Raw genomic sequence first — 15,761 nt, forward strand, 5'->3', positions numbered from 1 at the left:
GGTGGAAGCTTTGATCTGAATTCTCCATTCATGTTTTTCTTAAACAAAAATTAGAGTAAAGTTATCTTTTGTTTATAGTTACTTCTAATAAGGTTACCAAGAATCGAGGTTGAATTGAGTGAGATTGTTACCTTCTTTCTACCTAGAGTATAAAAAAAATTGGGGTTGATGAACTTTCACTTGTTCATTCGGTTAGCTAATTAGAAGAAAAATAAAACTGATTTAATATATCATGAACAACAACCATTGAATTAGACTAGGTACCTTAAAAAGAGTTGCTTTTTTTTCTTTAAAAAAGGTGAAAAAATGAGTAGAAAATGAAAAGAAAAATCAAAAGAGAAAGAGAAAGAAAAAGAAAAACATCTCTTGAAGCAAAAAAGAAAGAAATATTCAAAAGAATCGAAATAGAAAAGTTTAGAATTTCAGTAGGGTGAAAAGCATCAAGTATAAAAACGTGAATACGCTAGAATATCACAGATAAAGTCCTTAGAGGTATTAAAGTGAACATCTACATTTTTCACAACCCCAGACATGGTGCTAAGTTTAGAATTAAATCCTAAGTTGATAGAATTATTCCAGATTATTTAGAAGGTTGAAACTCATTCTAGGAAACCGAATCTCTAAAGTTTCTAAGTTAGAATCATTATATCTTAAAGGTCAATTTAAGTCTAAGTTTTGACATAAAGAAATAAGAATTGAGATTCCATATCAAGTATTACCTCCAAATGACTGACAAATCTTAAAAGAACTTATGTTTTTAAATATAAGTGTTGATTTTAATTATTATTATTTCTGAAGTGATTTCAAATTTTGTGGGTATATTCTCTTCAAAGTCTCACGAGTCAAACTCATCCACTAGGGGTAACCTAGCGATTTAAAGGCTTGTTACATTCGCTAAACGCAGATGTGATGCCTGCAAAAGTGGCAAAGTTAGTTTTTAAGGGACTAAAAAAAATAAGTTTGGGGATGTGATCAATGTCTTAAAATATTGATTTATCCACACTTTTCCTAGGCATTTATCCCGATTTCTATCCTTATTTCATTAGATTAGGTAAATAATTATGTTAAACCTCAATTTATCACATTATATGTTATACATGCTAATTAGGCTTAATTACTGAAAATAACTGTATTTATCAAAAAACTGATCACGTGTGTTCATTGTACAAGTCAATGAAAAAATCATCAAGATAAACACCAAATCAATCAATAAAAAGTGTATCACAATCTAGAAGACCAATCAAGCTTCCATGCAAAATTGAATATCAGGATGTCTCCATATCAATATGGTACAATCCAAGATCAATGTGGCATAGTCCTTTTCAAATGGAATGCCCTAAAATTGCTTTAGTGTGCTCCGCACGTGAGATTATACGCACGAGTGATAACGACTATTTTTTTTTATCATTCTAGAGCACCTCAAGTCTATAAATAGATCATTTTCCCAATTAGGAAAGAGTTATTGGGCCCTTGTCCCTTCTCTTTTCTCCTCCCAATGCCCTTGGCATCTTCTTTGTAATTTTATATTTTTTAGATATGTTTTATTTCAGCCACTTCTGTAATTTCTCAGATAAGGAGATAGTGTATATTAGTTACCACATGAATACAAGTATTAGTTTCATTACTTCTTCTTGTATCCTTGTAATAACCATAAGCTAGACTCCCTTCATTAGTGAGAGGAACAAGCATAAAAGAAAGCTTTTAAGTTTGTATTTATATTCTTTATCCTTCCATATTCTTTATGATTATAGAGTTCTCTTCAAAGCTTTATCCAACTCTAATGGATCAAAGTTTTAGATGAATCTCTACACCTTTTATACTTAACTTAGATATTTTATGCTTAGATAAAATCAAGATAAAACATGTTTAATTCAGATAATTGATAGTAGGGATTTCACACATTAGTAAGTAAAGGAGTCCTAACTATAGCAATATTTCAAGCTTCATGCCATATCTTTCAATCCAAGGAGCTCACACCAAGCCCCTGGGGTTGAGTACGAAGAAAGACAGACTTAAATATAGTTTTATTTGATAATCCTAGGTTACTCTAATCACTAATGACTTTATTTTCTTGTTTCTTAGTATAAATTTCCTTTCTATTATATTATTTTCCAATAACATTTACTCTCCATTTTATTTTATAAAAATATAAAAATAGATTTTAAATTTGTAACTTAGATTAACTTCATTTTGATTAGCTTGGTAACATCCCCCCTTTCTCTTGGGTTCGATCCCTTACTTGCCCACAAGCTAAAGAGAATATAAAAAATATTAATTTATGATGAGATTATAATGACGACATCAAACCTCGTGGTGTAATTGCTTGTAGAGTGTCCTATTGCTTAAGAAGAATCGTCTTGTTAATCGTTTAATTGTTCTTTTTCAACTTTTTTAACTTTTGGAGGGTAGGTTCTATTTTCTAAATAAGCTTGATATCGAATAACTATGGAGTTTCTATTTCTGCATCCTTATCTTAATTGGTAAATAATAAGCTGGCTCATCTTGAATCCTTATCTCCAAGGGATAGATAGTTATTTCTTCAATGATTTTGCTCATAGAGGCCAATGTTGCAAATGTGTCTGCAAACTGATTTTTCACCCTTGACATGTAATTGAAGTGATTCGAGAAAAATTAGTACTTAGTTCTTTGATATACTTATAGTACGATACTAGTCTCTATTCTTGTGTCTACCATTCACCGGTAGTCTAGTAGACAACTAGACTAGAGTCTCCAAATACATTGATCTTGCTGGCTTCCATCTCTACTACTGCCTTAAGACCCACTATGCATGCCTCTTATTTTGCTTGATTATTTGTGCACTGAAAACGTAGCCTGACTGTTTTGGGCAGATGTGATCCATTAGGTTTCACTAAAATAGTCCTGATCTCATTACCCTTCTAATTGATTGCACCATCAAAATACAATTTCCAACCTGGTTCGTCTTCATCTTCCTCTATTGTTTTAAAAAAGAATGGCTTCATTTGGAAAGCTGGTCTTCAACGGTTTGTAATTTGGAAGAGGGTGCTCTATTATATGGTCTGCGATAGCCTGCCCCTTGATTGCCTTTTGCGTGACATATTCGATATCAAACTCTAATAGTAATAGTTGCCACTTAGCAGTGCGATCAGCGAGTGCAAGTTTCTCAAACTAGTACCCAATGGATCCATCCTAACAATAAGTTGTACTTTATAGCTTAGCAAATAATGGTGTAATCTTTGAAATACCCAAACTAGGGTGCAACATGTCCTCTCAAGCTGAGAATACCTTATCTTGTAATCTGTAAACTTTTTGTTGAGGTAGTATATCATCTTTTCCTTACAATCCATCTCATCATGCTGCCCTAGTACACACTCCATAGATGTTTCAAAAACTGACAGGTACATTAACAAAAGTCTCCTTAGGGTTGGGGGAACGAAGACTGGAGGACTGAGTAGATAATTCTTGATTTTTTCAAGTACTTCCTGACAGTCGTTGTTCCATTTTAAAGATTCATTCTTCCTTAAGAGTTTGAAAACAAGTTCACAGATTGATGTGAGTTGTATACTAAACCTACTTTATGTATTGATTCTTTCCTAAGAAACCTCGTATTTTTACTTTTGTTTCTGGTGCTGGCATTTCAATAATTTCTTTTACTTTAGCTGGATCTACTTCAATACCTCTTCGAATTATGATGAAACCTAGTAACTTCCCTGAAGTTGTCCCAAATATATACTTTGAATAATTAAGCCTTAAATTGAACTTCCTTAGATGATAAAAAAATTTGTGTAAGTTGATGAGGTATTTTCTTCCAAATCAGACTTAACGATCATATCATCCACATAGACCTTCATATCTTTGTGAATTATATCATAAAAGATAGCAGTCATGGCTCGCTGATAGGTTGCGCTAGTATTTTGAGATCGAATGGCATAACGTATAATGAAAAATACTCCAAGGTGTGATAAATGCAATCTTCTCTTGATCCTCTTCTATCATCTTGATCTGATTGTAACTATTTGTCATGTCCTATTGTGTTATTGATGAGCGTGTCGATATGCGAAAGTAGGAAATCATTTTTCAGAGTAGCTTTATTCAAGTCTCTGTAATTTATACACATCCTTTATTTTCCATCTTTTTTGGTACTAGAACTTGTTTGCTAGCCATTCTAGATAAGTTGATACTACTAAAAATCCTACTTGAATCTATTTTGTAATCTCATCTTTGACTTTGAGAGTTTATTCAAGTTTCAATCTCTTGAGTTTTTGCTTGATCGGCTTTGTATTGGAAAGAATGAGTTGACGGTGTACTATAAGATCAGTGTTAAGCCCCAGCATATCTTGATAGGACCATGTGAACACATATTGGTATTGTCGAAGGAATTCAATCATTTTCGTCTTTTGGGTTGGGATTAGAAGGGATCCGATGTTGACAAGAGATTTATTGAGTCTATTTCTTCAACATTTGTTTGATGCTCTTCCTCATGACGTTCTACAAGCTTTTTCAGTTCTTTTGGCACATCGACCTCTTGTGCACCAAACTTTTTCTCAATCCCCATGAGATCAAAATTGGGTTCGAGGTTGCAATCATTTAGTTCCATATTCCCTGGCTTAGAAAACTTTACAAACTTTTGATTTTTTGATTTTTGATTTTTTTGATTTTATTACTAAGGATGGACCTTTTAAACCAATACCCTCTGAGGACAAAGGTCCATTAGGATCCTCAAGGGAAAAATTAGAAACTAACAACTTTTTTTTGGAGAACATAGCAGCCTCAAAGGTAACTAGGACAATGTCCTAGTTACTGATGAGACTATCGTTGTTCTTCTCACCGGAGTTAATAATAATCTTACGTTTACCTTACTTGTGGGGCAAGTAGAGGATCGAACCTAAGAGAAAGGAGGAATAGAATTAAGCTAAGAAGATAAAATTCAAATTAACTAAAAGGAATTAAAACTGTTTTTCTTTGTATTTTTGAACTTATAAGAAAATGTAAAATTACTAGAAAAGAAACTAAAGTAAGTGAAATTAAAAGCAAGTAAACTTATGAATTAAAACACCATTGGAGGTGGATCTACCTAAAACATGTTAATGAGCAATTTCTAGTCTCTAGCCTTTTTATAACTCAATCATAAGGGCTTGGTGTTAGCTCCTTAGATCGGAAAGTTTTGCAATTAAAATGAAATAAAGGAACCAAAACAAAGTAGAATTTCTTGAGAACTTCTTACTACAAATTATCTAATTTAAGCATACTTTATCTTGATCTAATCTAAGCATAAAGTATCTATATTAAGAATAAAATGTGCAAGAAACTTAAAGAGAATTCATAAGCATTTTAAATAAAAGAAAGGCATAAAATTAGAAATAACACAAGAACTTGCTCTAGGCTTTTCCACTCTCCAATGGAGGGGAACTTAGCCTAATGTCATTGCAAGAGAGGGAAGATAAGAGATGAAAGAACTTTTCTTCATTTCATGGAGAAAATTACAACTTCTTCTTCTTCTACTTCTTACAAGACTATTTAACCAAAAGAAAATAACTAGAAAATGAAAATACAAAAAATAAGAGAATAGGCTAAGAGCCTTAGATTAAAGGAGTCTTGGATAAGAGAACCAAGATGGGACCCTTTCTCTAGAAATGAAGGCTCTATTTATAGAGAAAAATGTGTGTAGAAGAGTCTAAAAGTAGCCTCCACTTTTCTTTGCACAAAAAGACAAAAGAGGAGAATATGAGTTAAGGATTAGGGCATTCCAAAGTGTTAGGGCATTCCAAAGTGGGCCCAAATGCTTTTGCCTTGAGATTTTGATTCCAAATTGTTGATTTTCTGCACAAGAAACACACGTAATTAGATTTATCTAGTAAATGAATTTATTTATATATAATTAAGCCTAATTAACATGCAACGTGGTGGTTTGAGGCTTATCATGATTATTATCTTAATATAGAGAAATAGGTACAAAAATCAAGATAAATATCCAAAAAATGTGCGTATAATTGAGTGTTTGGAGACACTCATCACACCCCCAAACTTACCTTTTTCTAGTCCCTAGAAAATAAAACTGCCACTTTCGCAGGCACCTCGACTGCATTTAGCGAATGCAGCAAGCCCTTGAACCGCTAGGTTACCCCTAGTGGACGAGTTTGACTCGTGAGGGTTTGCAGAAAATATACCCACAAAATTTGAAAAAACTTTGAAGTAAAAATAGTCAAAATCAAAACTTATATTGAAAAGCACAAGTCTTTTTTTTTGGTTTTGTCAATCAATTAGAAGTACTGCTTGGTATAGAGTCCCAACCCTTATTTCTCTACGACAAAACTTAGACTTAAATTGACCTTTGAGCGATAGTGATTCTAACTTAGAAATTTAAGAGATTCGATTTCCCAAAATGAGTTTCAACCTTCTAACTACTCAAGAATAACTGGAGTAACTTAGGGTTTAATTCTAAACTTAGCATCCTGTCTGGGGTAGTGAGAAGTGTGGATATTCACTTTAATACCTCTAAGGGGCTTTATCTGTGATATTCCAGTATACTCACATTTTTACACTTGATGGCTTTCACCCTACTAAAACTTTACATAAACTTTTGGATCTTTGACTTTTTCTCTTTTTTTTTTTTTTTTTTTTTACTTCTTCACTATTTTTCTAAGAAAAGTAGGCAGCCCTTTTCACGGTACCCAGTCTAATTCAATGGTTGCTGTACAAGGTGTATACAGTCCAGTTCTGTTTTTCTTCTAATCAACCAACCAATTGAACAAGGAAGTCAAAGTTCATCAAACCTAGTTTTTCCTTAAACTCTAGGTAGAAAGAAGGTAACAAGCTCTTTTAATACAATCTAGACTCTTGGTAACCTTATTAGAAGTGACTATAAACCAAAAGATAACTTTGCTCTAATTTTTGCCTAAGAGAAACATAAATGGGGACTCCAGATCATAGCTTCCAATGAAAGACTGATTAAATATTTTCACTAAGTGCTTAAAAGATACAAGCTAAGACTTTGAGAAAAATACAACAAAGTTGCCAACCAAATATTTTTCAATTTTTTTTTTTTTTTTTTTTTTTTTTAAAAGAAGAAAATAATAAGTGGAAATCCAACCCATACACCCCCAAACTTAAACATTATATTGTCCTCAATATTTCAACATATACATGCAAAGGTAAAATTGAAATTGACAAAATGAAATGAAGTGGGTTAGATAGCACCTGAGAAAGACCTTATAGTCCTGTTGATATTTAACACAATGTCCCTTGAAGTGCATGGATTGCCTCCCAGAAGCGCTAAGTTTAACGTCTTTAGCTAGACGAAAACATAGTTAATTTTGATAGACGGGATCATCGAGAAAAAGAACTTCCTCCTGCGGAACATACTCGAGAAACGGTTTGAGACGTTGGCCATTCACTTTGAAAGTGGATCCGTCCTTAGGATTAAGGACTTCAACAGCACCATGGGGGTAAACTGTTTGGATAATATATGGGCCAGTCCATCGAGACTTAAGTTTTCCAGGAAAAAGGTGGAGTCTATTATCATACAACAAAACTTTTTGATTAGGAATGAAATTCCTCCTAAGAATGTGCCTATCGTGAAAGAATTTGGTACGCTCTTTGTACCTTTTGGCACAATCATACGAGTCATTTCTAATCTCTTCTAACTCGTCTAGTTGTAACTTTCGCTTCTCACCGGCTTTATCAAAATCAAAGTTGAGGCGTTTGATCGCCCAATATGCACGATGTTCTAGTTCTACAGGGAGATGGCAGGCCTTGCCAAAAACTAACCGGTAGGGAGACATCCCTATGGGTGTCTTGAATGCAGTCCTATAGGCCCAGAGTGAATCACTCAATCTCAAAGACCAATCTTTCCTTGAAGGATTGACTGTTTTTTCTAAGATAGTCTTTATTTCCCTGTTAGAAATCTCCACTTGTCCACTTGTTTGTGGGTGGTAAGGTGTGGCAACCTTATGCGTTATGAGGTATTTCTTCATCAACGCAGCAAAGATCTTGTTGCAAAAATGCGAGCCACCATCACTTATGATAGCTCGCGGAGTACCAAATCTTGAAAAAATCGTCTCCTTGATGAATTTTATCACAACCTTGTGATCGTTAGTTCTACATGCCACAGCTTCGACCCATTTTGACACATAGTCAACGGCAACTAGGATGTATTGGTAACCCTGGGAGATAGGAAAAGGTCCCATGAAGTCTATACCCCACACGTCAAAAATTTCGATGATCAGTATAGGATTTTGAGGCATTTCATTTCTCTTAGAGATTTTTCCTAATCTTTGACATCTATCACAAGATTTGCTAAACTCGTGGGCATCACGAAAAATACTAGGCCAGAAAAAACCGCATTGTAGGATTTTCATGGCGGTCTTCTTACCACTGAAGTGCCCTCCGCAGGCATGATTATGGCAAAACTCTAGGATACTGACTTGCTCACAGGTTGGAATACAACGTCTAATGATTTGATCAGGACAATACTTAAATAAGTATGGCTCATCCCAGAAATACCATTTTGTTTTTGACAGAAGACGAAGTTTCTCTTGACTAGTCATTTGACTGGGAATTGACCTGTAACTAGGTAGTTGACAATGTCCGCATACCATGGAGCATTGGCTTGAGAGATTTGCATAAGTTGCTCATCGGGAAAGGATTCAGAGATGGGTAAGGATTCCTCGGATGGCTTGTTAACTATCCTAGACAAGTGATCAGCTACGACATTTTCTGCCCCTTTTTTGTCTCGGATCTCGAGATCAAACTCTTGTAGAAGTAGAATCCAACGGATTAATCTTGCTTTAGCATCTTTCTTTGATAGAAGGTACTTCAATGCTGCGTGGTCTGTGTAGATCACAACTTTAGATCCTATAAGGTAGGGGCGGAATTTTTCAACGGCATAGACCACTGCTAGCATTTCCTTCTCCGTTGTAGAGTAGTTAAGCTGAGCATCGTTAAGGGTTTTACTAGCATATTGGATAACATGAGGTTGTTTTTCAATTCGCTGACCCAAAACAGCGCCTATTGCATAATCTGAAGCGTCGCACATAACTTCGAATGGAATGCTCCAGTTTGGAGGTTGAATAATGGGTGCCGAGGTTAACTCGGACTTGAGCTTGTTGAACGCAGAGAGACATGACTCTGAAAAGTCGAAAGGAACATCCTTTCCCAATAGCTCACATAAAGGCTTCGAGATTTTCCCGAAATCTTTAATGAATCTACGATAAAAACCCGCATGGCCTAGGAATGACCTAATTTCTTTGACCGTTCTAGGAGGTGGTAATTTTTCAATTAGACCTACCTTTGCCTTATCTACCTCAATCCCTTTAGCAGAAACAATGTGCCCTAGCACAATCCCCGATGTTACCATGAAATGGCATTTTTCCCAATTGAGGACTAGATTGACCTCTTTGCAACGTTGAAGGACCAAAGTCAAGTGATGGAGACATTCCTCAAAACTTGGTCCGAAAATTGAAAAATCGTCCATGAACACTTCGAGATATCTTTCTAGCATGTCGAAAATATACTCATCATGCACCGTTGAAAAGTAGCGGGTGCATTGCATAATCCAAAAGGCATGCGACGATACGCGAAAGTTCCAAAGGGACAGGTGAACGTTGTTTTCTCTTGATCGATTGGAGCAACAGGTATCTGGTTGTACCCGGAATAACCATCTAAGAAGCAATAATAAGAATGTCCTGCTAGACGCTCTAACATTTGATCAATGAAAGGTAAGGGAAAATGATCCTTAGGAGTCATCGAGTTGAGTTTCCTATAATCGATACACACTCTCCATCCATTTTGGACTCGAGTGGGGATTAATTCGTTGTCTTGGTTCACTACCACAGTGATACCAGATTTCTTAGGAACTACTTGTATAGGACTCACCCAACGACTGTCAGAGATAGGATAGATAATACCCGCATCTAGCAATTTCATCACTTCCATCCGAACCACGTCTTTCATGACAGGATTTAGTCGTCTCTGAGGTTCTAAGGAAGGTTTAGCAAAATCCTCTAAACGAATGTGGTGCATCACCACAGATGGACTAATTCCCTTGATGTCAGCTATGCTCCAACCAATAGCTTCTTGATGTTCCCTTAATACTCCTAACAACTTTCCCTCTTGGACTTCATTGAGGTGAGAGGAAATGATCACGGCAAGGTTTGATTCTTGCCAAGAAATGCATATCTCAAGGTCTCTGGAAGAGACTTGAGTTCTAATTTTGGAGGCTCGACATGAGAAGGAACAAGATTGGATGTGCGCACAGGAAGACTTTCAGCTTTTGCGTGCCACCGCACAGAATCTAAGAGTGGAACGGATTCAAGCAAAGCATTGACTTCGCTTATAGACTCTTCTACGTCCAAGTCAAGGCCAAAGTGAGCCAAACATTTCGTTAGGGGATCAGAGTACCCTAACTCTTGATACGTTTGATTGACTAGCGTATCTATCATGTTCACTTCCTCCATACCATCATCTACATCAATTCCTTGAAATTGTGGAAGACGTTCAGTTTCACTTTCATATCCCCAAATGCTAAAGTCATAATTCCGTTTCTACAACGAATGACTGCGTCAGACGTGGCTAAGAATGGACGTCCTAAGATGATAGGAATATGACTGTTCGAATTGATGACTGGCTCTGTGTCTAAGACAACAAAGTCAACAGGAAAATAGAAATCTTTGACTTTAACTATCACGTCCTCAACTATACCCTTTGGAATTTTTATGGACCTATCGACTAGACTCAACGTGATATCGGTGGGTTTCAAAACCCCCAAACCTAATTGTTTATAAACCGAATATGGTAAAAGGTTTACACTGGCCCCTAAGTCTAAGAGACATTTTTCGACCACTTGATTTCCAATATGAATGAAAATTATCGGACATCCAGGATCCTTAAATTTTGGTGCAATCGTTTGTTGGATGAGTGACGAAGCTTGGGTTGCCATGATGGCTTCCCGAGGAAATGGTGTTTTCCTTTTAGCTGCGGTCAAATCCTTTAGGAATTTCACATAAGAAGGTATTGCTTAATGACATCTAGGAATAGGATATTGATATGAACATTTTGGAAGACTTCTAAGATACCCTCAAACTGCTTACCTTTTTTAGAATCTCTAAGGCGATGGGGAAATGGAGCTTTTGGAATTGGCGAAATGATAGGAGGATTTTCCAAATCTTTCTTCTTCTCTGTTGGAGACTCTATGGCTTCTTTTTGAACTTTGTCCTTTTCTAAGACTTTTTCTCCCGTGTCAATAGGTTGGACCTTGTTGTCCACCTTCTTTCCCGAACGCAAGGTGTGGATAGCCTGGACTGAGTCTTGTGGAGCTCCAGAATGGCTTCCTACTTCGTATTGACCTTTCGATCCGTTTGGAATCAAAGGTTGACCTCTAGGGTTAGGGATAGTCTGACTAGGAAATTGACCTTTCTCTCTCCCACTCAAGGAGAGAGCTAACTGCCCCAACTGAACTTCCATCTTAGCTATGGATTGCGCAGTGACCTGGTTAATCTGAGTTTGATTTTGATGGGTTTGCTGTTGAGTTTGGATGAACTGCTGTTGCTGTCTCATCAACTCGGCAATCATAGATTCTAAGGACGACTGTTGTTGGGCAGGCTGCTGGTAATTGGTCATGGGATCTGGTATGATGGCTCTGCAATCTGTAGATTGTTGGGGTTGATAAGGGACTTGAGGAACAATAGCTTGGTTTGTGGAAGAACCAGATTGCCTAGGAAAACTCCTATTGTAACCTGACGGACCACTAGATTGAATAGGTTTGTTCTGTTTGTATGAGAAATTAGGATGGAACCTATTATCTGGGTAATACGTTTGACTAAAAGAGTTTGGAGTTGGCTTCCTAAAAGTACTATAGCCATTAATTGTATTTGCTTGTTCAGCTTTGATTTGAGGCAACATGGGACAACACTCGACCAAATGGTCGTTGCCGTCGCATGACACACAAAGAACTCGGTTCGACAGTCACTTGCGAAATTGTACGAGGGTCTAGGTGAGATTTGGATGTTGAGATGGTAAATGCATCTAACTTCTTCGTGAGATTATTCATCCCACTCACTAGACTACACATGACATTTTTGAGATCAGGGTCTGCCTTCATCTCATACATGCCTGTCTTCCTAACCGGATCGTCTCTATCAAATTCTTCTTGGTTAGTACTCCAGTTTTGAGCACTCTCAGCTAACTCTACGAGGAAATCGTACGCTTGGTTGGGAGTCTGGTTCATGAACTGACCCTTATGCATTGACTCGACTAAGGTACGTTGATTCATTGTTAATCCTCTATAAAAACTTTGCACCAACTGTGCTTTGTCAATGCCATGGTGTGGGCACTTGACCAATAAATCATTGAATCTTTCCCAAGTTTGGGAAAATTCATCATCAGGACGGGCTCTAAAATTTCTAATAGAGTCCTTCATTTTCTCAGTTTTGGCCACGGGGTAGAATTTGGCCATAAATTTCTTGGATAGAACATCCCAGGTAGATATGGAATTGGGTGTTAGGGAGTTCAACCACGCAGCTGCGTGGTCTTCCAAGGATAACGGGAACAGAATAAGCTTGATACTCTCCTCATCTAGATTCTGATTTCTAAAAGTTTGACATATAGTCAAGAATCGATTAAGATGGGTGTAAGGTTGTTCACGCTCTAAACCGTGGAACTTAGGGAGCATATTGATGGTGGCAGCCCTAATTTCAAACTGAGGTGCATTGTTCAATGGTAAAACAATGCATGTGGGAGGAGATGCGGAAGCTGGAGCGAAGAGCTCATTGAGAGTTCGCTCTCGATCACCCATCATAACTACTGATGGTGTCTTGCGTATCCTACTGATGGTACGTTCGATCTCAGGATCAAATGGTTCTAACACGTTATTTTGTGAACGTCTACCAAGCATACAAATCACACAGTCGATCAAACAATCACGAAAAGAAAAGACTGGACCTAGATAGGTTGCCTAAAGCTAGACAGCTCCTAACTGGGTAGAAATAGCGCAACTAGCCTTCCAACTCGGTTCTATGAAATCAAGTTTGAATCATTCGGATCTCCAGATCGGAGGAGGCGCATAATGCATAAGCAAGAGCACGCTTAAATACCTTCCTTTCTTGAATAGACTGAGTCTATCCCCTCAAAGGGCAAGATCTTACTAGATACAAAAATGACCAAGAAGCGCAATTGGCACAACTTGAAGCGAAATTTCTCCTATTGAGCTCGTGGGCCCTATAGTCAAGTCTAATTGATTTTAATTAATTTGATTGGATGACTAGTGAATTGATTATCCTAATTAGAGCAAGGAATTGGTAATGACTTCCAATCCTTATCTTATCATGCCATCCCTAGGAGAGGGGTGCTCTTTACTACTTAATTAACTATTCCAAGTGTGTGCAAATTGGAAAAATAACATACAAAGGCAAGGAGTAACCCACTAGCAAAGAGAGGCGTGGGTGTTTCGGGATTACCTCCCGTGCTAGACGGGGTGAAGACGGTTTGAGTCGACTTAGGCCACCAACTCCAATTTTGGTGTGCGAACCTAAGGAGCCGTGACGGTATTGTCCACCCGTCGTCCTTCCTTAGTCTATTACAATCCAAGCCTTCTTGGATAATTAATAAAAATTACAAGAAATCCTATACAAGAGTTTCTAAAACAGAAAAATAAACCTAACTAAAGATTAAAGGAAATTGAAAGAAAAGAAGAAAAAAAAAATGTTCACCTACAAGAAGCAAAACAGAAATGTTAGCAGAAATGATAGTAAATGGACTCAAAAACAGAATCTGACTTACCGCTATCTTGCTGACTTTGTCACATTTTATAGAAAATTTCGTTCTACCCCAAATCGATATACACTAATAGATAATCGGAGATCGGAGTAGAAAGTTACAGTCAGTTTAAGTTCTGCTGTCAAGGGTGAAAAAGAAAACGAGAATGACTTTTTTTTTTTTTTTCAATGTTTTTTCTTTTTTCTTCTCTCTTAAAATCTCAAGAACACTTGAACTTATAGAAAGAAACCAAAAGAAAAAAGAAAATAAAATAAAAATGAAAAAAAATAAATTTTAAATCAAAACTTACCACTACTACCTTTACCTTTCCCGGCAGCGGCGCCAAAATTCTGATGAGACTATCGTTGTTCTTCTCACCGGAGTTAATAATAATCTTACGTTTACCTTACTTGTGGGGCAAGTAGGGGATCGAACCCAAGAGAAAGGAGGAATAGAGTTAAGCTAAGAAGATAAAATTCAAATTAACTAAAAGGAATTAAAACTGTTTTTCTTTGTATTTTTGAACTTATAAGAAATGTAAAATTACTAGAAAAGAAACTAAAGTAAATGAAATTAAAAGCAAGTAAACTTATGAATTAAAACACCATTGGAGGTGGATCTACCTAAAACATGTTAATGAGCAATTTCTAGTCTCTAGCCTTTTTATAACTCAATCATAAGGGCTTGGTGTTAGCTCCTTAGATCGGAAAGTTTTGCAATTAAAATGAAATAAAGGAACAAAAAAAGTAGAATTTCTTGAGAACTTCTTACTACAAATTATCTAATTTAAGCATACTTTATCTTGATCTAATCTAAGCATAAAGTATCTATATTAAGAATAAAATGTGCAAGAAACTTAAAGAGAATTCATAAGCATTTTAAATAAAAGAAAGGCATAAAATTAGAAATAACACAAGAACTTGCTCTAGGCTTTTCCACTCTCCAATGGAGGGGAACTTAGCCTAATGTCATTGCAAGAGAGGGAAGATAAGAGATGAAAGAACTTTTCTTCATTTCATGGAGAAAATTACAACTTCTTCTTCTTCTACTTCTTACAAGACTATTTAACCAAAAGAAAATAACTAGAAAATGAAAATACAAAAAATAAGAGAATAGGCTAAGAGCCTTAGATTAAAGGAGTCTTGGATAAGAGAACCAAGATGGGACCCTTTCTCTAGAAATGAAGGCTCTATTTATAGAGAAAAATGTGTGTAGAAGAGTCTAAAAGTAGCCTCCACTTTTCTTTGCACAAAAAGACAAAAGAGGAGAATATGAGTTAAGGATTAGGGCATTCCAAAGTGTTAGGGCATTCCAAAGTGGGCCCAAATGCTTTTGCCTTGAGATTTTGATTCCAAATTGTTGATTTTCTGCACAAGAAACACACGTAATTAGATTTATCTAGTAAATGAATTTATTTATATATAATTAAGCCTAATTAACATGCAACGTAGTGGTTTGAGGCTTATCATGATTATTATCTTAATATAGAGAAATAGGTACAAAAATCAAGATAAATATCCAGAAAATGTGCGTATAATTGAGTGTTTGGAGACACTCATCAGTTACAAAGAACATTTGTTTCTTTCACAAGGTAGACTACTGAAGGGGAGGGAGCATCCCCTAACTCAGTCGTGATAACCATCATAGAATATTAATGGTCATCTGACAGTGATACTTCTCCTAAAGGTAGGGTTACATTAGAATCCTAGTCAACACTAGGTGTGATAAAAAAAAAACTATCATTGCTAGCATCATCTGTTTTTATAGGCTCTTTTTTCTCGAAGTCCTCCTGAACAAGCCATTGATGTCATCTTCGAGGGATAGCTCATGTTTAGGGAGTACGTTTGGCTCTTTCTGACCTTGCAGTGATAGTAATTGCACTTGCTGGTAATCAATTGGATTGTCATCACTTATCATTGTATAAGTCGACACGGGGAATGTCTCCTTAATATGAAAGACCTTCCTGAGATCCTAGATCTTGGGTTCCCGTTGCTCCATTCTTTCTAGTTTGAGCTCTCTTTTTTTTTCCTTCA

The sequence above is a fragment of the Akebia trifoliata genome, chromosome 3 (genome assembly GCF_017979445.1).
Source record: "Akebia trifoliata isolate Shusen 1 chromosome 3, ASM1797944v1, whole genome shotgun sequence".
NCBI classification, from domain to species: domain Eukaryota; kingdom Viridiplantae; phylum Streptophyta; class Magnoliopsida; order Ranunculales; family Lardizabalaceae; genus Akebia; species Akebia trifoliata.